The 25,470-nt window shown below is 56.6% G+C and overlaps 1 pseudogene; it reads left to right on the plus strand.

Moving 5' to 3' along the window:
- The first annotated feature begins 608 nt into the window (after positions 1–608).
- Positions 609–13,394, plus strand: LOC139826856 (scavenger receptor cysteine-rich type 1 protein M130-like; annotated as a pseudogene).
- Positions 13,395–25,470: the final 12,076 nt, after the last annotated feature.

A 25,470-nucleotide genomic window follows, 5' to 3' on the forward strand; every position in this document is an offset into this window, starting at 1 on the left:
TGTCATCATTGCTCCCCCGAGTCCCTGGAGCTGTGGCAGGGAGTGCGGCACAGAGGGATGTGCCATCAGGGCAGGAGGCTCAGGATGGGCACAGAGGGACTCCTGTCCCCTCAGACGCTGTGGCTGCTCCTCTGGGTACAGCTGTGCAGGGGTAAGTGCTGACTCCCTTGTCCTACTGCCCAGGGCCAGCGGGTACCAGTGTGGTCATGGGGATCTGTTTGGGAATGGGGTTTCTTTGCAGATGCTGCTGAGACAGGGGGCAGAAGGTGCTCAGTTCCACGGAGCCTGTGCCTTTCCCTGTGCCTGTCTGGGTGGGAGAGAGCACCTCCTTTTCCAGAGCTCCAGTGTTCTGTGCCTGGCTGGATTCACAGACCCCCTGTCCTGGGGTACCTTTTGGGACCCCTTGTCCCCAGCGCTCTGCCTCTGGACCAGCGGTGCCTCACTGGTGATGACAACACCCAGAGATCCCCAGGGCACTGCCAACCTCTGGGGTGCCCCAGAGGCTTGGTGCACTGCTCACTGCCCCTTGTTCCAGGGGAGCCCTGACCCCACGAGGGCAGTTTGTGCCCCCCAGAGAGAGAGAGGACAGGGACATCTGCAGTAGAGACATGGCCTTCCTGGGTGGCTGGCCCAGGGCTGATGCCAGGGGAGAGGAGGGGATGTGGGATCCTCTGGATCATCTCAGTGGGAACAGGGAAAGCCCTGGGGATGGGCTGGGTTTGGATGGTGCTGGGGCAGGTGGTTTACATGGGAAGCTGCAGCCCTAGGTACACGGGGCTGTTCAGGGAGTGCTGGGCTGGGGGCAGTGGGTGCCCAGTGCAGGGCAGGGCGGTGTGTGGGTGGGCATGGGTGGGGGGCAGGTGGCCGTTGAGGTAGGAAGAGGTGCCTTGTGTGGTGGGATGGAGAATGACCCAGCAGGTCTGGACATGGGCACCCCCAGCCTTGTGCAGTTGTGGGGACAGAAGGGACCCTCACACTGCTCTGGGGACCTGCAGGGGAGGGGGCTCCCACCCTGGTACCCCTGACTCTGCCCAGGCAGGAGGTTCCCCCAGAGCTGCAGTGCTGGGGCTTGGTGCTCTCCTGACTCATCCTGTGTTGGTGTTTGAAGGTGCTGCGGAGGTGAGGCTGGTGGATGGTGGCAGGCGCTGTGCTGGGAGAGTGGAGGTGAAACACCAGGGACAGTGGGGGACCATGTGTGATGACTACTGGGGCATGAATGATGCAGCAGTGGTTTGTAAGCAGCTGGACTGTGGATTTGCTGTTGGAGCTCCTCAGTACAGACACTTTGGGCCAGGATCTGGCCCAATTTGGATGGATGATGTCAGCTGTAACGGCACCGAATCTGCCCTGTCTGACTGCGAACACAGCGAATGGGGTGATCATGACTGTGATCATGCTGAGGATGCTGGAGTGATGTGTTCAGGTAAGGGGTCAACCTGATCCCACCTTTAGGGTGGGATGAGGGAAGGCACTGGCCCTCTCAGGAAGCAACAAACATGATCTGAAGGAGTTCCCAATGTGGCCAACCAGTCTGCTGAGCTGGGACTGTCATTGCTGGTGTGACCAGTCCTTGGGAAAGCTGTGACAGCCTTGCGGGCACAGGAACGCATGCAAGCAGCACTGAGCAGCTGCCCAACCCCTCCTGCCTCACCACAGGTTTGTATGATTTGGTTTTTGGTGTTTTTTTCCAGGATTTGTCCGTCTGGTGGACGGGAAGAGCCGCTGCTCAGGACGTGTGCAGATCCGTGATGGGGACCAGTAGAAAAGCGTTTGTGATTCCCACTTTGGCCCCAAGGCTGCTGAGGTGGTCTGCAGGGAGCTACAGTGCGGCGTGGCCCTGCCTGAGTCTGCAGGAGGTCACTTTGGAGAAGGGGCTGGTCCCGTGTGGGATGGAGAGCTTCAGTGTGTGGGGAATGAGTCCCTCCTGTCCTCCTGCCCCACGGGGTCCTCCAGGGACCAGGCCTGCACCCAGATGAACAGCGCTGCTGTCAGCTGCACACGTGAGGACGCAGGGTGGGGTGTTGAACACTGGGGTGAAACCCAGTCTGAGGAGGGGACAGTTGGTGCAGTGGAAACAAGGGAACTGGGACATCTGTTCTCATGGACTGGCAGAGTCTTGACCTTCCTGGGGATCACAGACAAGGGCAGGGCTGGGCTAATGCCCCAGGACAAAGTGAACACTGGGCTGGTAGGACTCCCTGGGATCAACATCTTGCTCCACAGGGGGTGCACAAAGGCCTGAGATGATGAGCTGGGAAGTACTCAGGGCAGACTATGGTCCAGGAGAGCTGAGGGTCCTGGGAGAAGCAGCAGCGTCTGCGTGGGGATCCCTGGGGACAGGTCTCTTCCCAGGGTGCTGGCTGGAGAGAAGTGGGTGCTCTAGGTGAGTCTGGTCCAGGGTCAGGTTGAAGGGTCTGTTAGGGTAGAAGGAAAAGCTGAAAGCTCTGAGGTCACAAATGACCCAGCAGAGCTGGAGCTGGTCGCCCCAGCCTTACACAGCCCGTAGGGAAACAAGGGACCTCTGCACCACCCTGGGGACAGCGTGCAGGGGAGGGGTCTCCCACTCTGACACCCACAGTGCTGGGGCTTGACGCTGATCTGACTGGTCCTGTGTCAGTGTTTGAAGGTGCTGCGGAGGTGAGGCTGGCAGATGGCGGCAGTCGCTGTGCTGGAAGAGTGGAGGTGAAACACCAGGGACAGTGGGGAACCGTGTGTGGTCACTACTGGAGCATGAACGATGCAGCAGTGGTTTGTAAGCAGCTGGGCTGTGGATCTGCTGTTGGAGCTCCTCTGTACGGACACTTTGGGCCAGGATCTGGCCCCATTTGGATGGATGATGTCAGCTGTAATGGCACCGAATCTGCCCTGTCTGACTGCAAACATGCAGGATGGGGTGAACATAACTGCGGTCACAGTCTTGATGCTGGAGTGACATGTTCAGGTAACGGGTCAGTTTTTTCTCACCTTTAGGGGATGGGACTGGGGAAGGGACCTGGCTGTGCCATAAGGAGCAACACACATGCTGGATCTGGCCAAATTAATCAATCATGCTGCTGAGCTGGAACTGTCATTGCTGGTGTAACTGGTCCCTGGGGAGAGCTGTGACATCCCTGTGGGGACAGCACCCCATGCAGGCAGCAATGACCAGCTGCCCAACCCCTCCTCCCTGCCCACAGCTCCCCACAATGACCCATGAAACGGGGTCTATACCAGCACTGACTGACTCATCTGTGCTGCTGTCACCCTCTGAGGCAGCGAGAGGCCAGGGGGACATACAACTCTCCTGTTCCCTGCCTGGCCATTGGCCTGGGACCTGTGCACCCCTGGGCAGAGCACCGTGTCCCTGGATGAGAACATCCCCCTCGAGCAGGCCTTGGAGGGCTCTGGAAAGCACCAGCCATGGTAACAGCTCCTGCATTTCTGTGCTCTGGGACATCTCCCACCTAAAAGGAACCTCCCAACACTGCAGGAACAGCCTGGGATCAGAGTGAGCCTCTGGTTGCACACAGGTGATGATGGTCCTGCCTGGTTCAAGCTCTGCAGGGGCTGAGCAGCTGCAGCTTTGTCACCATCTGGGCCAGTTCTCCTGGACCCCAACTGCTCACACGGCTGCAGTGCTGGGGGAGCATGCTGGGCAGCACAGAGGACCTTGTGTGGGAGCCCTTTGTCTGAGCAGCACCTGTGGCTGTGAGTGTGTGGCAGACACACACCTCAAGTGCTCTGGTGCTGTAGAGAAGGGGAGGAGGAGCCTTGGATGTATTTGTGGCACGAAGACTCACCCAATAGCTTCCCCTGGGATTTACAATGTGCAGTTTGTCCAGGGAGTCCTTGGAGCTGATGTGGGACATGGACAAGTAACTGCCAGAGGGCTCTGGGAAAGCCCAAGTTGTTTTTATTGTTTTGTTTTGTTTTGGTTTTTTGTTTTTTGTTTGTTTGTTTGTTTTCCAGGATTTGTCCGTCTGGTGGACGGGAAGAGCCACTGCTCAGGACGTGTGCAGATCCGTGATGGGGACCAGTGGAAAAGTGTTTGTGATTCCCACTTTGGCCCCAAGGCTGCTGAGGTGGTCTGCAGGGAGCTACAGTGCGGCGTGGCCCTGCCTGTGTCTGCAGGAGGTCACTTTGGAGAAGGGGCTGGTCCCGTGTGGGATGAAGAGCTGCAGTGTGTGGGGAATGAGTCCCTCCTGTCCTCCTGCCCCACGGGGTCCTCCAGGGACCAGGCCTGCACCCAGATGAACAGCGCTGCTGTCAGCTGCACACGTGAGGACTCGGGGTGGGGTGTTGAACACTGGGGTGAAACCCAGTCTGAGGAGGGGACAGTTGGTGCAGTGGAAACAAGGGAACTGGGACATCTGTTCTCATGGACTGGCAGAGTCTTGACCTTCCTGGGGATCACAGACAAGGGCAGGGCTGGGCTGATGCCCCAGGACAAAGGGAACAATGGGCTGGTAGGCCTCTCTGGGATCAACCTGTTGCTTCACAGGGCATACACAAAGGCCTGAGATGATGAGGTGGCAAGTACTCAGGGCAGACTGTGGTCCAGGGGAGCTGGGGGTCCTGGGAGAAACAGCAGCCTGTGCTTGGGGATCCCTGGGGACAGGTCTCTTCCCAGGGTGCTGGCTGGGGAGGAGTTGGTGCTCTAGGTGGGTCTGGGCCAGGGGCAGGTTGAAAGGGGGTCTGCAAGAGTAGAAGGAAGTGCTGAAATCTCTGGGGTTACAAATGACCCAGCAGGGCTGGAGCTGCTCGTTCCAGGCTTGCACGGTCCTTGGGGATAGAAGGGACCTCTGCACCATACTGGGGACAGCCTGGAAGGGAGGAGGATCCCACCCTGACACCCACAGTGCTGGGGCTTGATGCTGATCTGACTGGTCCTGTGTCAGTGTTTGAAGGTGCTGCGGAGGTGAGGCTGGCAGATGGCGGCAGGCACTGTGCTGGGAGAGTGGAGGTGAAACACCAGGGACAGTGGGGGACAGTGTGTGGTGACTACTGGGACATGAACGATGCTGCAGTGGTTTGTAAGCAGCTGGACTGTGGGTCTGCTGTTGGAGCTCCACAGTACGGACACTTTGGGCCAGGATCTGGCCCCATTTGGATGGATGATGTTGGCTGTGATGGCACCGAATCTGCCCTGTCTGACTGCAAACATGCAGGATGGGGTGAACATGACTGTGATCACAGTCTTGACACTGGAGTGACGTGTTCAGGTAAGGGATCAGCCTGTTCCCACCTTTGGGGCTGGGATGGGGGAAGGCCCTGGCTGTGTTCTCGGGGAACAACAAACATGAGCTGGATCTGGGCCCAGTGATGCTGGTCGACCTGCCAATCTGGGACGGTCATTGCTGGCGTAACTGGTCCTTGGGGAAAGCCCAGAGGGAGCCGACCCCAGGGTGAACTGCCCCTGCCTCAGTGTGTCCTGACCCTGCCTCAGTGTCTCAGTCCCACCTCACCTGGTGCCTTGGGCTCCAGGAAAATCCTCCATCCTGCCGTAGGGTGTCCTCTGGTCTGTACTGGTCCCCACCCATTCTGCCAGTTCCCAGCAAACAAGGCTGAGGATCCCTGTGCTGGAAACACGACAGGGCAACTTGTTCGGCACCCACACCTTGGAGGAAGAGCATGAGATGGCTGGTCATGCTGGGTTGTTCCCCCTCAGAGACATGGGAGACGTATGGCAGCCACATACCTCGAGTGCTCTGATGGTGTAGAGAAGGGCCGGAGGGGTCCTGGATGTGTTTGTGTCATCATCACGACCCCAACAGCTTCCCCTAGGATGTGCAATGGCAGTTTGGCCATGGCTTGCTTGGGGGTGATGTGGGATGTGGACATGTAACTGCCAGAGAGTTCTGGGGAGCTCCCAGGTGTGGCGTTGGATTTGTATGTTTGGTTACTTTTTTGTTTCTTTGTTTGGTTAGGTTTTATTGTGGTTTTGTTTGTTTTCTTGTTTTCTTTTGGTTTGCTTTCCCCGCCTCCTCCAGGATTTGTCCGTCTGGTGGACGGGAAGAGCCACTGCTCAGGACGTGTGGAGATCCATGACGGGGACCAGTGGAAAAGTGTTTGTGATTCCCACTTTGGCCCCCAGGCTGCTGAGGTGGTCTGCAGGGAGCTGCAGTGCGGCGTGGCCCTGCCTGTGTCTGCAGGAGGTCACTTTGGAGAAGGGGCTGGTCCCATGTGGGATGGAGAGCTGCAGTGTGTGGGGAATGAGTCCCTCCTGTCCTCCTGCCCCACGGGGTCCTCCAGGGACCAGGCCTGCACCCAGATGAACAGCGCTGCTGTCAGCTGCACACGTGAGGACTCGGGGTGGGGTGTTGAACACTGGGGCTCTGTGGGGGGTTGGGAACAGAGCAAGGACCAGGCTGGGTGAGTGTAGGACAGAAGGGGTAATGGGACTGTCTGCAGCATGAAAACCATGCAGAAGAAGAAAGGCCTTTGTCCCTCTGGCCTTTCCACCAGCTACGGAGGGTACAAAAGCACCAACCCACCCTTTCTGAACGCCTTCTTTGTCTCTGCCTACTCTGCCGGGGGCTGTCCTGAGGAGCCCCGTACTACTGAGGCCCCAGAGGAAGGCAGCACAATGGAGGAGTTTGCCTGGGTTGATGAGGACTGGGTTAGGGAGCAGTTAGGCCATCTGGACATCCATAATCCATGGGTCCGGATGGGATGCACCCGTGGGTGCTGAGGGAGCTGGCTGAGGTCATTGCTGGGCTGCTCTCCATCATCTTTGCCAAGTCTTGGGAAACGGGAGAGTTGCCTGAGGACTGGAGGAAAGCAAATGTCACTCCAGTCTTCAAAAAGGGCAAGAAGGAGGATCCACGTAACTATAGACCGGTCAGCCTCACCTCCATCCCTGGGAAACTGATGGAACAACTTCTCCTTGGTGCCATCTCAAGGCATATCAGGGATAAGAGGGTCATTAGGGACAGTCAACACGGCTTCACCAAAGGGAAGTTGTGCTTGACCAACCTCATCGACTTTTATGAGGACATAATGAGGTGGATGGGTGATGGCAGAGCAGTGGACGTGATCTATCTTGACTTCAGTAAAGCATTTGACACCATCTCCCACAGCATCCTCACAGCTGAACTGAGTGAGTGCAGTCTGCAGTAAGGGTTCCAGAGCCTGGCCCAGGCTGCTCAGGGAGGTTGTGGAGTCTCCTTCTCTGCAGACATTCAAACTCACCTGGACACCTTCCTGTGTAACCTCATCTGGGTGTTCCTGTTCCATGGGGGGACTGCACTGGATGAGCTTTGAGGTCCCTTCCAATCCCTAACGTGTGATTCTGTGATTCTCTCCTCCTCTGTCCCCAGAGTACACAGGGTTCAGGCTGGTGAATGGCAGCACAGCGTGTGCGGGGGGGGTGGAGGTCCAGATGCTGGGGAGCTGGGGAACTCTCTGTGCCTCCCACTGGGATCTCTTGGATGCCCATGTTCTGTGTCATCAACTCAACTGTGGGTTTGCTGAGTCCATTCCTGGAGGAGAGCATTTTGGGAGAGAGACTGGCCCTGTCTGGAGAGACTCATTCCACTGTGACGGGACTGAAGCCCACCTGGGACAGTGCCCAGTGGTCACCCTGGGGGCCCCCCCGTGCTCCCACGGGAACAACGCTGCTGTCATTTGCTCAGGTGAGTGCTGGGAAAATAGTGCATTAGCTCCGTTTCCCTTTGTGTGAGACATGGCCACCCAAAGCAGGGGTCCCATGGCAGCACCAGGCTAAATTTCTCCCTGGAGGATCCCTGGGGGGCTTTCCTTGCTCAGACTGATCGCTCTGCTCTGGGAGAGCTGAGGTCTGAACAGAGACAGACACCTGTCCCCAGGGCAGCGCCTTAGACCCTGGTACCACTGCCCGGCCCGGGTTCCATATGATGAGCCCAGAACAGGCTGGTGGGGCTCTGCTCCATCCTGCAGCTGCAGACAAACACATCCCATCCCCACAGAGAGCCCTGCAGAGCCTCATCCCATCACCCAGCAGAAGCAGACCCGGGTGTGAGCTGCAGACAGGGCCTGGGCTTTGCCCTCGCTTCTTGTCAGCACAGGGCTCACTCTCGCCCTGTTTGGTCGGACAACCCCCCCTTGCCCTCTTCCCTGGAGGCTGCCGTGCTGCCCGGTGCCGCTGATGGCTGTGGCTCCTCTACTGTCCCCAGGCCCAGCCGACCCTACGTCCCTGCGACTGGTCGGCGGCGGGAGCCGGTGCGACGGGCGAGTGGAGATCTTTCAGCACAGGATGTGGGGCAGAGTCCTGGACGACCAGTGGGACGTGCGGGAGGCCAGCGTGGTGTGCCGGCAGCTGCGGTGTGGAGAGGCAGAAAAAGCCTACAACCCCCCGAAGCCTGAGCGAGGGACGGGCCCCATGGGGCTGCGAGGGGTCCGGTGCGCAGGGCACGAGGCCAGCCTGACCCGCTGCAACAGCTCCCTGCCCAGGAGTGCCCTGTTGGGAGGGGTTGTGGAGGACATGGGAGTCATTTGCTGGGGTGAGCGGCGCTGAACGGGTCTCCAGATGATGGGGTGGGGGGGCGGCCACCCCCTGACAACACCTGGGGTTCCTCCCCACTGCAGGGAGCCTGCGGGTCCGGCTGGTGAACGGACCCGGGCGCTGCGCAGGGAGAGTGGAGATCTACTACCAGGGCAGCTGGGGGACCGTCTGTGACGATGGCTGGGACCTGTCTGATGCCGCCGTCGTTTGCCACCAGCTGGGCTGTGGAGGGGCGGTGGAGGCGGCTGGCTCCGCTCGCTTCGGGGAAGGCTCCGGGCAGATCTGGCTGGACGGTGTGAACTGCTCTGGGGCCGAAGCTGCTCTCTGGGACTGCGCTGCCGGGCCCTGGGGGCAGCACGACTGTGGGCACAAAGAGGATGCGGGTGTTATCTGCTCAGGTGTGTGCCGGGAGCTGTGCCGGGATGCTTCCCCGGAGGCCGGGATGCAGGGCTGTCCCTGGCTGAGCCCCTGCCTGAGCCTGGCCTAGGGACACCCATGCACGGGTGCCCTCAGTTCGCCGGGGTCCCTGGGGAGCTCAGCTGTCCCCCAGGGTGAGCGGGGAGAGCAGGGGCTGTGTCCATCAGGGACTTCTCTCTGCCTTGGGTGCAAGGGGGACTTGCTGGCCCTGCCCTACCTGGCTGGGGGCCTGGGGAGCGCAGGGGTGTCCTGGCTCCCACAGCCCCACACCAGCCTGTTCTCTTGCTGCCTTTCCTCCCAGACTTCATGGACCTGAGGCTGGGGAACAGTGATGGCTGCTCTGGGCACCTCCAGGTTTTCTACAACGGGACGTGGGGGAGCGTTTGCTCCAGCTCGATGACTCCTGACACGGTGTCACTGGTGTGCAAGGAGCTGGGCTGTGGGGACGGAGGATCCCTGGAAACAGGCCTGCCCTATGGCAGGGTGTCTGGCCCTGCCTGGCTGGATTACATGCAATGTGAGAAGGGAACCAGCTCCTTCTGGCAGTGTCCATCCGCCCCCTGGGACCCACAGTCTTGCGATGACCTGCGAGATGAGACCCACATCACCTGCAATGGTAACTCTGAGCCACTCGGGCACTGGTGTCACCCCAGCTTCTGCTCCCCTCTGGGCACGGCCAAATGCAGAGAAAGAGCTTGGAGGGGTTTTCATTGCCATGTCAGACTCTTCTGCTGCTGGTGGTACAGATGTGACCACAGTTCTCAGTGTCCCACATGTCTGGGAGCCGTTGCCACCCGGCAGTGCCTCGGGGAGGCAGCGACATCTGCAAGTGGGGTCTCAGCAGAGACCAGAGAGGATTCAGAGGAGCCTCCCCTCCATGGCCACCCTCCTGCTGCTCTGCAACCAAGATGGCACACAAGGGCACAAGCAGAGCTCAGCCCCGCTCTCTTCTGCACAATCCCCCGAGCAAGTCCCTTCACCACAGTGTTTCCTTCTTCAGGGGACGCCCAGAAATGCCCCCAGAGCCTTTGGCCCTGTGCCCCAACTCCAGCAGCTGCACAGGTAGGGAGCTGCTCCTCCGCGTGCTCCTCTTGCCTGGCTCCTCTGCTGTCTGAGTGCCGTGGGAGCTCTTTGCCTTCTCCAGACAGGGAGAAGATCCGTGCCGTGGGAGGTGAGGACGGGTGCTCAGGCAGAGTGGAGCTCTGGCATCGCGGCTCCTGGGGGACAGTGTGCGATGACTCCTGGGACATGCAGGACGCCCAGGTGGCGTGCAGGCAGCTGGGCTGTGGCCCCGCGGTGTCTGCCCTGCATGAGGCTGCTTTTGGGGTGGGCCAAGGCCCCATCTGGCTGGAGCGGGTGGAGTGCCGGGGAACGGAGTTGTCTCTGCAGGACTGCTGGGCCCAGCCTAGGGACGGACGTGCTTGCCGGCATAAGGAAGACGCTGCCGTGCGCTGCTTGGGTGAGCGGGGGGCTGGGACCCCTTGCTCAGGTATCAGCAGGGAGCTGGGGAAGGCCTTTCACCCGCTTGGTCCTGGCATGGCCCCTGAACTCCCGAGAGCAGGAACGTTCCTGTGGGATGCAGCAGCCTGGTGCCAAGCAGGGAGCAGCCTCAGTGGAACTGTGTCCTTGGGTCAATGCCCATGGAGCCCTGCAGCTCCAGGACCATCCATCCCCTGGGCTACCTGTGCCACCCTGCCCGCCGCCCAGGGCAGAGGCCCCCAGCCCTGTCCTGGGTTCCTTTCTAGCACTACGGGAGGGGCAATTGGGGTGGGATGTGTCAGGGACCCTACAGACACACGCTGTGTGTTACAGGGGAGGCTCCCTGGTACATGCACTCCCACCCTCTCAGCCCAGCTCTCCTTTTCCTCCCCTGCAGCTGCACCCAGGACAGCAGCATCCCCACCCCGAGCAGGTAACTCATCCTCCCCAGGGCTGGGTATCCCAGGGCCAGGCTCTGACCCACAGTTGGGTGGAAGGGGCTTCTTGCTGGAGCGTGAAACTCCCAGGAGGTGGCACTGGGGTGATTATGTGGGGGTTGAGGAGGGGGTGAAATTCAGTCAGCAGGGTGGAAGCTTCTCCATCATTCCCCCTGGGGTCCTCCCCTCTCTGCTGCCTTGTGTGATGGGGGTCAGGGCTGGTGCTGCCTCCATCTCTCCCAGGGCTGGTGCTGTTCTTCCATGTTCTTGCCCGTGTAGATCCCACCCGGGGCCGTCCGACTGTCAGCGGGAGAACCTCAGTGCCCGTCATCATCTGCATCATCCTGGGGGCCCTTCTCTGCCTGCTCCTGGCCCTGCTGGCCTGGCAAGCGTTCAGTGCCAGGGCTGGGTGCAGAGGTGGGTCCTTCCACAGAGCTCCCAGTGATGCCTCCTGGAAGGGCTGGGGGTGCTGTGGGGGGTCAGTAAGGGGTACAATCAGAGCTGAGGGGAGGAGACTGTGTGCTGCCACCTGTCCCACACACCCCTTTGACTGTCTGGCCATAGGGCACCAGCAGGAAGGGGTGGAGAGAGCCCAGAGATGATTGGAGCAAGAGATGGAGCAAGGGGAGACAGGGCAGAGCAGGACCAGGGGAGATGTTATCCTGTAGGAGACGTTATCCTGGGGGAGATGTTATCCCGTAGATGTTATCCTGGGGGAAATGTTATCCTGGAGGAGATGGTCAAGGCTGGCAGTGCTCTGGGTAGTGCTGGAGGGCACTCTGGGGCAAGGAGAAGACGAGAGGAACATAGGGCAGCAGGGCCCATCTCCATGGATTCATGCCCCAGGCTGACCCTCTGCCCAGCCCTGCGTGCCCTTGGTAGGGCAGGGGCCCTGCTATGGACTTGTGGGGCAGACAGGGGTTGGCTCCAGGTGGAGGGGAAGCACGGGAGCTGCTCTGGGGTCAGACAAGGGGGATGACCCAGGGGCCAGAGGGGCTTGAGCGCTGTCTCCAAGTGGCTGATGTGAGGGTGATGCTGCCCTAGATCATCTCCACAGTGATGTGGCCCTCGCTGGGAATGTGGCAGCTGTTCCTGGACAGCACAGTGGGGCTGTGCTGTTGGAGCAGTCCTGGGCTGGGCCAAGGAACAGGTTTGGGGAGGAGAGTGGGGTCCCATTGCCCCTCTGCCTGTCCCCATGCCAGCTCTGCCTCTGTTCCCAGGCTCCAGGACAGCCCAGGAGCTCTTCCCCGAGGCCGTGTACGAGGAGATCGGTCACAGCCCAGCGTGGGAGAAGCAGGCGAGGTTTGGTCACTTAGGTGGGTGTGGGCACATCTGCAGGACCCTTTCTCCCCACCCCACCCCAGGGCTGATGCCCTGAAGCCCCCAGCTCGTGGTCCCTGCAGTGCTGGGGCTGTGTGGTCTGTGGGGAGAGCACCCCAGCCCTGGACCCGGGAGAGGAGCTGCCTCCCAACCAGCTTTGCCCGTCGCAGCTGGACAGCCCCTCTCTTCCTGCCCTTACAGCCACTTGACGAGTGAGGGAAGAGCTGTCCTGGGGCAGCTCTGGGAGCACCTTTGAGACAGGGCTTGTCCCAGGGGAGCAGGGTGAATTCCCAGCCCTCCTCCCCATGAAGCCCCAGCTCTGTGGGTCCCCCTTCCCCAGCAGCACTGGCCACAAACCAGGTCAGTGGTCTCATCCCATAACACCCACTGCGCATCTCTCCAGGCTCCTCTTCGGAGCAGTCCCTGACCCAGCTGCAGCCCTACCCTGGGCACCGAGAGGAGGAGGATGGTCTGGGATCAGCACCAGGTAATGAAGCAGGAAGGGGCTGATCTGCCTGCAGACAAGTGAAGGACAGAGGTGTCACTGGGTGTCACCGTCAGAGATGAGGAGGACCTGAGGGTCTCCTGTGCTGCTGCCAACACCAGTGCCTCCCATCCTCTGCTCTGCACGATGGATCTTCTCGTTGTCACCAGCTCCCCTCTCTTTTCAGATGTTTCTGTTCTGCCTGAGGGTGACCCAGTGGATGGCTATGATGATGCCAGGGAGGTTTCTCTCCCTGGGGAGGGCGATGCCCCTGGACAGGGAGCTTGGGAAATGCCCAGGGTGCCAGAGGAGGAAGCAGAACCCAGCGATGCACCCAGAGGTGAGAGGGAAACTCAGCGCTGCTGGTTCCTGGGGTGCCACCCCCACTGCCACCCCCACTGCCACCCTGGTTGCTGCTGCACTGAGACCTAAACCTCTTGGGAAGGGGGCACCTGCCCCAGGAGTTTCCCATGGAGGGACTGAAGGGTGGGAGAAGCAGCTGAGTGTGGTGAGGAGCAGGGGGGAACGTGATGCACAGGCCCCATGGGGTGAGCTGCAATGTCCCGCATTGCTCCTTGCAGGGGGCAGCCTGTGCTCCCAGAGAAGTGCTGGGGTCCCTGGAGCTGAAGGAGGCACCACGTCCCTGTCCCCGGGGAGCATGGGCTACGATGACGCTGAAGAGATGTCTCTGGCACATCTGTGACACACAAAGGCTGTGACAGAGCTGGGTGCACAGCAACCCCTGAGCCCCCAGCCAGGAGAGCCCATCCCTGCTGTCATTGAAGCTGGGAGAGCTGTGAGCATCAGGAACCGCCTCCCTTTGCCCATGGGCAGCACCAACAGTCCAGAGTTTCCTCCAGTTGTTTTCCATTTTTACATTGTACATCATATTTGTGCTTATTAAAAGTCTCAGGGGGTTTGGCCCGGAGCTGGTTTGTGTCTGCCCAGGTGCCAGGAAATCTTCCCGAGTGTTAACAGGGGCAGCAGAGAACAAAGACATGGCGGTGCGGAAGGGGTTTGTCTCAGGGACAACAGGCTTGGGGTCAGGTTGTGGTGCTGCCAGCGCCCGTGGTCCCTGTGGAATAATCCTGCTGACAGAGACGCTTCCCTCCTGCTTTGCCACAGGCAGTTTCTAGTCAAAATGACTCTCTAACAGATCCCATGATGCTCCCCAGTGCCCATTTCTTCATCCCGAGATCTCCCAACTGCCTGGGTCACGCTGGTCCCACAGTGCAGAGCCCATGACAGAGCTGCCAATCAGGGTCAGCCCTGGGCTGTGACCCCGCAGAAGTGAACCCCAAGGTGGTTTCAGCATTGTTTCCCAGGGTATGCTCTGAACTAGACTTCAGAATAGGCAAAAATCCGCCCTTCGGAAGTCCAGTGTAGAGGTTTTATTAACGGCTCTCCTTGCATCTCTGAGTATTGAAAATTCTATTATTTCATGGTCGCTATGCCCAGGTGGCCTCCAACCACTACATCACCCACCAACCCTTCTCTGATTGTGAACAGTAGGTCTAGCGGGGCCTTACTCCTGGTCGGCTCATTTACCAGCTAATGAGGGAAATTGTCCTCTATACACTCTAGGAAATTCCTAGGTTGCCTCTTCTGTGCCATATTGAGCTCCCAGCAGATATCCAGCAGGTTAAAGTCACCCATAAGAACAAGGACTGTTGATTTTTAGACAGCTGCTTGTAGAATAATTCACCTCCTCCATCATCCTGGTTGGGCAGTCTAGAACAGACACTCACAAGGATGTCGGCCTTGTTGGACTTCCCCCTCATTCTGGTCCACAGACACTCAACCTTGTCACTGCTGACCTCAAGTTTAACAGAGTCAAGAGACTCTCTAACATATAAAGCCACCCCTCCACCTCTCCTACCCTGCCTGTGTCTTCTGAAGAGCTTGGTGGCCACACATAGCAGCCCTGCAGTCGTATGAGTCATCCCACCATGTTTCTGTGATGGAACTATGTCACAGCTTTCCTGCTGCACGATGGCTTCCAGCTCCTCTTGCTTGTTGCCCATACTGCGTGCATTAGTGTACATGCACTTCAAGTAGGCTGCTGATTTCACTCTTAATTCAGGCTTTCCATCCTTAGGCTGATCTTTGGAGAGCCCAGTTTCAATCCCTTCCCCCTTCAAACCCAGTTTAAAGCCCTCCTGATCAGCCCCGACAACTTCTGGGCTATAGTCCTCTTGTTCTTCCTAGAAGGATGAAGCCCATCTCATATGAGGAGACCAAATACCATGGAGTTTGCCCCATGGTCAAAAAACCCAAAATGTTGATGGTGACACCAATCCTTTGGCCACCTGTTAATGAGATGGGCTTTTCTACTCCTCTCATTATTTATCTCCTCATCTATCCCAGACAGCACAGGAACTGAGGCAAATATCGCCTGTGCTCCTGTTCCATGAACTGACCGACCCAGTGCTTTAAAGTCTTTTTTAATTATCTTGGCACTTCTTCTATTAATGTCCTCGCTGCCAGCTTGGACTGCTAACAGGGTATAATAGTCTGAGGGCTGAATTAGTTCCGCAAGTCTTCTATTAATGTCCCTCAGCCCGACCCCAGGAAGGCAGCAGACATCCCTGTGGGATGGGTCTGGGCGACATACAGGGCCCTCTGTTCCCCTCAGGAGGAGTCGCCGACTACAACCACCCTTGTTTGTTTTTTTCTTACAGCTGCAGTTGTAATCCGTTTTGTAGATGAGGTCCATCCAGGAGGATGGTCCATCCAGGCACATCTTCTTGGCTGTTCCCTGCCTGATTTTCTGGGTCCAGGGCCTCATATCTATTTGTTAAGGGCACCAGGGGTGGTGATGGGGTTCAAGAGAGGGTTCTTTTACCTCTCCGATCAGGGACCTATTCCCATTCCTCCCCATCAATTAGGTCTGCTCTATCTGCCTTATGGCAGGAGGGACAAGGCTTCGTCATCTCCTGTTGCCCACCCAAACCCTTTTGACTCCACCAGTCAATTTCCTCTTCACTCTCCCTAATGCACCTTAGTCTCTCCACCTCTTCCTTAAGCTCTGCCACTAGGCACAGTAAGTCATTGACCTGGTCACATCGTACACAGGTGCCTCCCTTACCATCCTCTGGTACCAATGCCAGGCACAGACACTGCACAGCCAGAAACCTGGGTGGCTGCATCCTCCTTGGAGGGCAGTGTCTGTGTAGACACACTCTTTGTGTTAACAGCAGCAACAGCTTTCCTTTTCTAGAAACCACTGCTGCCTTTAGTTAAACCGGGGAAAAAAACCACAGCCGGACGAAACCCCTGATAATCTGACCTACAAGAGCTGGTTGTGTCCTGTCTGCTGGCCCTGCCACTCCCCAGTGTGTGTCACCAGCAACAGGTGAGAGGTCTAACAGCAAGGAGGGACAGAACCTCTGCGCCCTACTGCACGAGCTACCACGGTCACTGCTGCAGCACAGCGTGGGTCGTGCTCACCTGCTGCACAACCTGGTTCACCTCCCAGTGCCTGGTGCGTCTCTGCCCTCCTAGAAGCTTTTTCAAGGCAAAGGGGAGGGGATGTGATCACCATCGCCGTGGTAACGTCAGCTGCCTCCACAAGGGCTGCCGGGGACTTCCGAGCAGCGAAATCGAAAATGCAACCAGAAGCCCCTCTCTTTACCCTCTTCGACCTCTGTAACTTTGACATTTCACTCGCAGCTCCAGCTGAGCTGGCTTCAGTCTGCTGATCCCAGGAACTGAGCAGTGCTGTATCAGGGTGGGACAATAACCCCATCCATCACGACAGAGCAAGACCCAACACGCTGAGCAGTGACCCTGAGGAGAAGGGCCTGGGCACTTCAAAGTCCCCACACCAGCCCATGGTGCACGCTCACCATGAACAAGGCAGCTGCACACGGGGCTGCATGAGGAGGAGCGTGGGGACCCAGACACCTGGAGTTCTCATCCCATTCGGTTCAGCACTGGTGTGACCCCACACACACGGGGGTGTGCCAGTGTGCGGCTTCCCAGTTTGGAGAAGCAGGGAGGAACTGGAGAGTGCAGGGCTCAGCCAAGGCAGGTTCAGCACCTTGTGCACATGGTGTGCGATGCTGAGGGACCTGGGCTGCTTTGGCCCAGCAGCGCTGGGGAGGCTGCAGCAGTGCAGGAGTAGCCTGAGAGTGCTTGAAGGGTGGTTTCAGAGGTGGTGGAGGTTTTCTGCATAGTGGGAAAGAGTTTGAGAAAGAAATAATGGCCCAAAGTGCAGCTGGGGAGGTCCAGGCTGGACATGAGCAGCAAGGAATGTGACTGGAAGGGCAGTGCTGTGGTGGAGCAGGTCAGCAGAGGGAGTCAGCATCAGCCCAAGGCTTTGTGCTTCAAGGAACAGCTGGGGAGGATGGAGAGATCTCAGCAAAGGAAGGAAGATGCTCAGACAAGAGCAAGGTGGGGCAGCAGGGGGGATGTCTGCAGCCTGCAGGGAAAGAGGTGCAGGGGATGCCACAGCACAGGACAGGCTGTGGTGGAGATGATCAAGGGACGTAAAGAGGCTGAAAGCCCCACCAGACATGAGCTCCTTCTCCCCTTAGCTATGGCTGTTGTCTGCACCTCTGATGCCTGTGAGGAGACACCTTGTCCTTCCAGCACAGGGGCCTCATGGCCTCCTTGTCCCCAGCCAGGAACCTGGGAGTTGTGGGACCATAGTCCTGCCCTTGGCCTTGCACAGCCCCACATCACACTGTCCAGGAAGGGCCCTCGGCAATGTGGGAGGGACAGGATCTGCCTTCCCAGGGCTGGGGGTCAGGGCTTGGCCCTTTGGTTAATGAAAGACAACCAGGTTTACTCAGCATCAGAGCCACCTTTACTTTGCTTTTCCTGACTAGTCATCACTACCTCCATTTTTCTGCTCTAACCAACCCTGGGGACATTTCCTCAGTAGTGTTCCCCAATGGGATCCATTGACTTAACAAGAAACTTTGGAGTTTGAATCTGACTTTGACTTCTTGAGAGGTTTCTTCAGCTTCCTCCAGGGCTTGAGGTCCATGGACTCAGCACCAAAGCCACCAGAGGGGTCATTAAAGCGCCTTGGGCTGCTCCTGTGCTGCTGAGCTGGGCTGGGCTCCTGGGACAGAGGGAGCTCCTGGCAAGCGGCAGCGCTGCAGAGAGACAGCTCTGCCCAGGAGCAGCTCCTCTGCACAGCGCAGCAGGGCTGAGGGCTCTGCCTGGGGATCTCAGGGAGACGAGCAAGGCAGAGAGAGATTAAAGGTGGTCAGGACTGGGAGGATGACTGAGAGCTCACTGGAGGAGAAACCTTTGCAGCCCTTGCCGTGGTAAGTCTCTGGGTGCAGGGCAATGCAGCTGTAGCTCCTGGAGCCATCTCCTAAAACTGGTACAGGCACAGCTGGTGGGATCTGTAAGGAGGGGGCTCTCTCAGGCAATGTTGAACAGCTGTGAAGCCGGGTGAGCACCCAGGGGTGCCCAGGGCTGTCCTGCAGAGCAGGGTCCCTGCACCCCAGGGCTGTGCCAGGGCAGGGACTCTGCCGCCTGCCAGGGTCAGCGCTCAGCCTGCCCGGGGAGATCCCAACAACACCGAGGGGAGAAGATGTAGGTAGAAGGAGCAAACCCTATTAGGGCAGTAAAGGTGCTTCTGCTGTGGAGAGGGTGCTGTATGAGTCAGTGCTGCTCACAGCTCCAGATCACCCCCAGGACTTTTCCAGGGGGATGCCTCAAGGAGAAGATCCTTGCAAGGATTACCAGACAGATAAGGAACTTTCCTGAGCCTGTCTTTTCAGTTTCCTCTCCCAAGGGGTGAGGGGTGCAGGAAAGGATAAAATGAAAATGAGCTCTCATGCTTAAACAAGTCACTGAGACTCCTGAGCCGCAACTCTGAGTGATCAGTACATCTGCCAGAAGGCTCATAACATCCCTTCACCACCCCTCTGCCTGTGCACAGCACCTGCATCACCTTTGCTGGACCCCTCAGCCTAGTCTGACCTGTCCTGTTTTCCAGCCTGCAAACAGGAAGATGCCCCCAGGCAGTGCCCTGTGAACAGGCAGGATCTGTAGGGCCAGGGGGAGGGCACAGAGGGTGGGAAGGGGTCTGTGAGCACTGACAGGGAAGAGACATGGACAGGGAAACACCTCCCAGGGGGAGAATCTCCAGGCAGCAGGGAAATGATCAGAAATGAGAGGAAACTAAACCCGGAATTGTTATGAAAGGGAGCACAGAGAAAAGTCCCCGTGATCCCCTGCAGTGCAGATCCCTCCTGTGAGCAGCCCCCTGGCCTCCTCTCCCACCCAGCAAAGCCTCTGCCCTCAGGGCCGGGGGCTCCAAGGCATGAAGCAGCTCCTGTGCAGCCAGAGCTCCAGTTCCTCTGCAGAGCACAGGGGCTGAGAGCAGCTGCCCGGCAATGTTGGTGTCTGGGAGGTGGCTGCACAGCTGGGGAAGGGTGACGCTCTCTGAGTGCCCGGCTGCCTCTGCCCTGGCCTCTCTCACACCCACCCTCACCGCATTGTCCTTCTTGCTCCCCTGCTCTGGGTCACTGCTGTTGGGATCTTGTTCTTGCTTTCAGGCTCTCAGGGGATGGGAGTTTTAGCTGCAGATTCACAGCCTGATCTTGCGGGTCCTTTCCTGCAGGTGTGTCCATGGGAACACGTGTCCCAGCTTTGCTCTGACCTGTGGGGTGTGGGCAATGCAGTCTGTGGGGCTGGGGAATGAGCGTTGTGTTTCTTGGGTTAAACGTGGGGTGCTGAGACCTTGGGAAAGGCTGAGACAAGTCATGGTGTGAGGTGGATCCCTCTGCTCTCAGCAGTGCCTGGTGGCTTTTCAGGGTAACATGGGAGTGTGATCAGGCTCCATCTCAGAAAGGTGCCAACCCAGGGCAGTTGGAGCAAGACAGAGGGACAGAGCAGCTGCCCTCACTCTGCACTGACCCACAGGCATCCTCTGGTCTCACAGGTCTCGCTCTGTTCACGGTGAATGAGTCAGAAATGCTGAGGGTTTCTGGGATATAAGAACACTCTCCTGGGAATATGCAGAAAGCTGTAAAAGACCCAAATGTCTCAAGCTTCATTCTGCCATCCTTTGTCATTCTTTCTGAGAGTGCAGATGCTGACAGGCCCTTCTGCACCAGCAGCAGTTTCAGATGACAACTTCGAGCCCCAGGTCTGTCTCCTGCGCCCCGTTCCCATGACCCCTGCTGCAGAGCAGGGCTGGCTTCCCAACAGCCAGTGGACACAGGCCCTTCTGCTCACGGCACCTCCAGCCAGCACCAGCCAGGGCTCAGACACGGAGCTGGAAGAAGGTCTGGAAAAGGACAAGAGGGTCTGGAGCAGGGGAGGGTGTGTGAGAAATGGCTTTGATTTTCCCCAGAGAAGTCTCCCCTAACTTGTCACTGTCTTTACTTCTTGAGTCAGTGCCCCATGTCCAGAAACAGCAGATGTCCAACAGCAGCTCCATCACCCAGTTCCTCCTCCTGCCTTTCACAGACACACGGGAACTGCAGCTCTTGCACTTCTGGCTCTTCCTGGGCACCTACCTGGCTGCCCTCCTGGGCAACGGCCTCATCATCACCACCATAGCCTGGGACCAGCACCTCCACACCCCCATGTACTTCTTCCTGCTCAACCTCTCTCTCCTGGACCTGGGCTGCATTTCCACCATTGTCCCCAAGTCCATGGCAAACTCCCTCTGGAACACCACAGCCATTTCTTATATGGGATGTGCTGCCCAGCTCTTTCTCTTTGTCTTTTTCCTTTCAGCAGAGTATTCTCTTCTCACCATCATGTCCTACGACCGCTACGTTGCCATCTGCAAACCCCTGCACTACGGGACCCTCCTGGGCAGCAGAGCTTGTGTCCACATGGCAGCAGCTGCCTGGGTCACTGGGTTTCTCTATGCTCTGCTGCACACGGCCAATACATTTTCACTGCCCCTGTGCAAGGGCAATGCCCTGGACCAGTTCTTCTGTGAAATCCCCCAGATCCTCAAGCTCTCCTGCTCACACTCCTACCTCAGGGAAATTTGGCTTCTCGCTTTCAGTGTTTTTCTGGTTTTGGGATGTTTTGTGTTCATTGTGGTGTCCTATGTGCAGATCTTCAGGGCCGTGCTGAGGATCCCCTCTGAGCAGGGACGGCACAAAGCCTTTTCCACCTGCCTCCCTCACCTGGCCGTGGTCTCCTTGTTTATCAGCATTGGTGCATTTGCCTACCTGAAGCCCCACTCTGTCTCCTCTCCATTCCTGGACCTACTGATGTCTGTTCTGTACTCGCTGGTACCTCCGACATTGAACCCCCTCGTTTACAGCATGAGGAACCAGGAGCTCAAGAATGCTCTGAGGAAGCTGATTACTGGATGTTTTCAGCAGCCATAGACGGCCTACTTTCTCTGCAGTGGGCTCCAGTGTACATCATGACAGGCTAAGTTTGTTTTTCTTTCTCTACTTCCCTTTTCTACACATGATGTTATCTTCAAAGTTATGTCACTATTCATCCCATTAAGTATCCTCACATTTTGTGTGACTGAGGCACTTTGTGTAAATGGGGAGTTTCTCATTGTATTTAAGTGAAATAAATGAACCTACAACAGCTTTTTTTGTTTGTTTTCAGTCCGAGATCCATCCTCAGCATAGTTAGAACAAATGTGAAATGAAAACACCTTCCTGACTGTACCAGCTTTGGGAAGGCTGCTCTGTGCCTGGAGCAGTAAGAGCTCTTGAGGTCCTCAAGGGCCAGGGCTTTTCTGCTGGCCTGGGGAGAGGGGATGGCATGGAGGGGCTGCAGACCTCTCAGGATGTGCTGGAGAGGAGAGCAAATGACACAGGTGCCTCCTTTTCCTTTTGCCATGTGTGTTCGCCCACCTCTGGGGTGACTCCTCTCTGAGCTGCAGGAGCTGCTTTGCCCTTCAGAGTGGCAGAGGCTGTGGGGTGACTGCCCAGAGCACCTGCAATGGGCACTGCTGTGGGACCAGCCCTGACTGGGCTTCGCTGGGGAGAGGGTGCTGGTGGTGGAGAGAGGGCAGGGGAGGTGGCAGAACCTTGAGAGAACTGGACTGGGCTGGAAAGTACCTGGGAGTGAAAAATATCAGCGTGTATCTCGTGGTGCATGACCATGCAGGGTGAAGACTCACACCAGGGGTTGTGGTGGAGAGCCAGGGCTTCTGGAAGGGATCAAAGACATGCAGGTGCAGGAGAGAGGAGACTGCTCTATGCCCTTGGTGACATGGACAGACCAGGAAGGTGGCCCAGGGCCTTCATCACCCCCCAGTCACTGGCCATCTCTCATGGGCCATTTCTAGCACTGGCCGCGCACCCCAGGTTTACGGGTAAGGTTCCCTGTGAGGCCATGTCCATCCTCCTGCTGGGCTCAGGGCCTGTCTCAGGGAATGGACAGCCCTGCCCAGACTCTCTCCTGGCCCAGACCCTGGCAGACCCTGGAGCAGGGCTGCCTGTGACCCCACAGGTGACACGGCCTCTCCAGGAGCTTGGAGAGGCTGCCCAACAGGAAGGCCATGGGGTGACAAAGCACCAAGGACTGCTCTGGCTATCAAGTCAGGAGACCGTTCCCCACCCCGAATGCACCCTGTCCTGTGCTGAACCTGCACCATGGGGCTGTGGGACCACGTGTGGGGCAGCAGGGCTGGGCTGTCACAGCACAAGGTGCAGACAGGGGCCACAAAGCAGCTGCCAGGGGTGACAGCAAGGACAGTAAAGACAAGAGTACATGTACATTGGCTTTACTGTGCAGGGATGGCTTCGGGAAAGGCAAAGCTCACCTGGAGTTGGCGACTGCAAGAAAAGTCAAGAGCAAACTAAGAGCTTCAACAGCTGTGTTAGAGACCACGGCTGAAGAAAGGGAAAACAGAGCTGCTGCTGAGTGAAGAGGGAAATTTAGTAACAGCAGACACTGACACTGAGGGACTCAATGCCTTCTGTACCTGGGTCTTTACTGAAACCATCTCCCAGGCCTCTATGCTCAATGAAGGGCTTCAAGGAGGAGAGCAAGTCTTTGGAGTACCCTCAGGAAACCCCAGCAGGACAAACACCAGTGTCTGCCCCTGCAGGGGACTCACCTGGCAATGGCACAGGCTGGGGATGTCTGGTTGGGAGCAGCTCTGTGGGAAAGGTCTGCATGGGTAGGGAGCTGGACAGGAGGCAGCGTGTGCCCTGGTGCAAGGGAGGCCAGGAGCACCCTGGGCTGTGCCACCAGGAGCACGGCCAGGAGGTGGAGGGAAGGGATTCTCTGGAATAGTCCATCCAGATCTCAGATCCCAGTTCAGGAAAGATATTGGCAAGCTGGAGTGGGTTGAGCAGAGGGCCTCAGGACAGCCAGAAACTGGAGCACTTGGCCTGTGGGGAGAGGCTGAGGGAGCCGGGCTTGTCCAGCCCAGAGAAGGGAAGGCTGACAAGGACCTCATCAGAGCCTGTCAGTACCAACAAGGAGATCATGGAGAACACACAGCCAAGCTCTTCACCATGGTGTGTGGCAGAAGAACAAAAGAGAATGGGTGGCAGGTGAAAGAGGAGAGGTTCAGCCAAGACATAAGGAAAAGCTTTTTCCCTAGGAGGTGAGTGTCAAATTCATTTTCATTCGGGGTCACATCAGCCTCACGGTTGCCTTCAAATGGCCGAATGTGATTTTAGGACTGTATAAATTTAACTACGCCTACATTTATACATTTGGCCCTTTGAAGGCAACCGTGAGGCTGATGTGACCCCCGGTGAAAATGAATTTGACACCCCTGCCCTGGGAGCTCAGCCAAGTGCTGTCGCAGGTCACCCAGAGAGGCTGAGCAGCCTCTGTCCTTGTGAGTTTTCAATCTTTGATTGAATGAAGGCTTGAACACCTTGTTCTGACCCAGTTTCTGACAGGTTGGACTGCAGACTCCTGAGGTCCCTTCAACCTCAGTTCTCTTATGATCCCATTGTGATGCTGGGCTCTGTTTCTAATGGGAGCAGAGGAGATGATTAAGGGGCATGAACGCACCTGTGCTGTAGGTAACCATCTAAACCAACATCTAAACCCAGCCAACACCTCAGTGTGACTCGCTCTAAGCCAAGTGTGAGGAGTCCTGGGCAGGGAAGGTTTAGAGGGCATGAGGCGCTATGCAAGACACAAAATGATCTTGGTGTAATGCCTGCAGGCCCATCCGATGTCAGTTAATGTCAATGAAAGTTAAAATATGAACTGAAGACAAAGTTTCAAAGCCAAGGAAGGTTTCAACGTACTTTTCCTTTTTTTTTAGGTCTTTGGGGGGTTATTTTCTTCAAAAAGGAAAGTGTTTTCCACAACTAGAAATGGATATAAGACACACATGTCCTCAGCTACATGGATAGCTTTTTACATATTGATTTTTCATATGGCACATATTACATTCTTACATATTAAACATTTATTTATTTTCTTTTTAAGTATTTTGGGGTATTTATTTCTTTGAAAAACTAAGAGTTTTGCAGAACTGGGCATGGATTTAGGACACAAATGTCTTCAGCTCCAGGGACACAAACACCTGGTGCCAGTGTAGATGCCCTGGGAACCCTTGCCTAACTTCCACCTGCATTGCAAGGTGCTCTGGTCTCCCCAGGTCCTCTGTGATAGATGCCAATCCCAGGCCAGCACCTCAGGTACAGTGGGGCCCTAAAATGGCACTGGCTGTTCATGGTGACACAACTGATGACTGATGTCTGCCTGGAAAGGTGCACTGCTTTGTTGTTGTTTTTTGGTTTTGTGGGTTTTTTGTGTGGCTTTCTTTGTTTGTTTTTCTGTGTGTGTTTTTTGTGTTTGCTGTGGTTTTTTGGTTTCTTTGGTCTGTGTTTTTTTGGTGCGATTTCTTGTCTTGTTTTATTTTGTTTGTTTTTGTTTTTTTTTTTTTACTTCTTAAAACAAGCAAAGGAAAAAAGAAAAGCCACAAAAGTGAATTACCGGGAAGTGTACTAAGGATAGGAGAAGATATACTGGTCTTCCCCTGTACTTCTATTACCAGTACTCTATTATTTCATCTCCCCCATCATTCGGGAGTTTCCACCTCTCCTGATTAAATGTCCCTGTCAAAGGACAACTTTCCAGCAGACTGTCTGGACATTTCCCTTCCCTGTGCTCTCAGGTTTCTCCTCCACTTGCTCTTTGGTCATTCAGTTCCTCTCAACTGTCTGGTTTCTGCTTCAAGCTTCAGGGAGTTACAAACTTGCCCCATTCTTCAGAGCTCTAATTCACATGGCAGTCAACACGTTCATTTGGTTTATTTCTATCCTTTCCTATGTCTCCGTCTAAACGAGTTCTTGTGTGGATGTCCCTTGTGGATGGTGGACCTCATCAGATCCAGCTTACACACACAGCTGAGGAAAGTGTTTTACTGTTTATTAAACTGTGCAGTGTTTGCACAGGAGAGCAGGTGGAGCTGGTGCACAGGAGCTGCAGCATCTCCTGCAGAGCTCAGTGGAGAAGTCTGATGTGAGGAAAAGTGATGCAGTCTCTGGTGGCCAATGAGAGAACCGGCAGACTGGGGGTGGGGGGTGAGGAGCGAGGTTGTCCATACAGTGTCCAGCCTCCAGGGACTGTTCTCCTGCCTGTCCAGATGTCTTCAGGAGACCCTCTGGATCAATGTCCAGTGTAGAATGCTGCTGTCACTTCTATACACTGAAAAATGACAGAAAATACCCTGGAAAGAAAAAACCCTCCTTTATGAAATCTTTGAAATCTTCATCAGCAAGTGTCCCATTGAAACCTCTCCAGTTAGTTCTACAAGTCTTGAAGATTGGAATGAAATTACTGAAAGAAACACAGCTCGTTAGGGCTTTCTGTGTTTCAATGAGCCCCACGGCGTATTTGGTGTTGAGTCCATGAACCTCAGATACCAAGCAGAGACTGAAGAATCTGCTCAAGAAGTCCAAGTCAGAGAAAACTCCAAAGTACCTTGAAGCATTAAT

This window comes from Patagioenas fasciata, unplaced genomic scaffold (assembly GCF_037038585.1).
Source record: "Patagioenas fasciata isolate bPatFas1 unplaced genomic scaffold, bPatFas1.hap1 Unplaced_4, whole genome shotgun sequence".
Lineage (NCBI taxonomy): Eukaryota > Metazoa > Chordata > Aves > Columbiformes > Columbidae > Patagioenas > Patagioenas fasciata.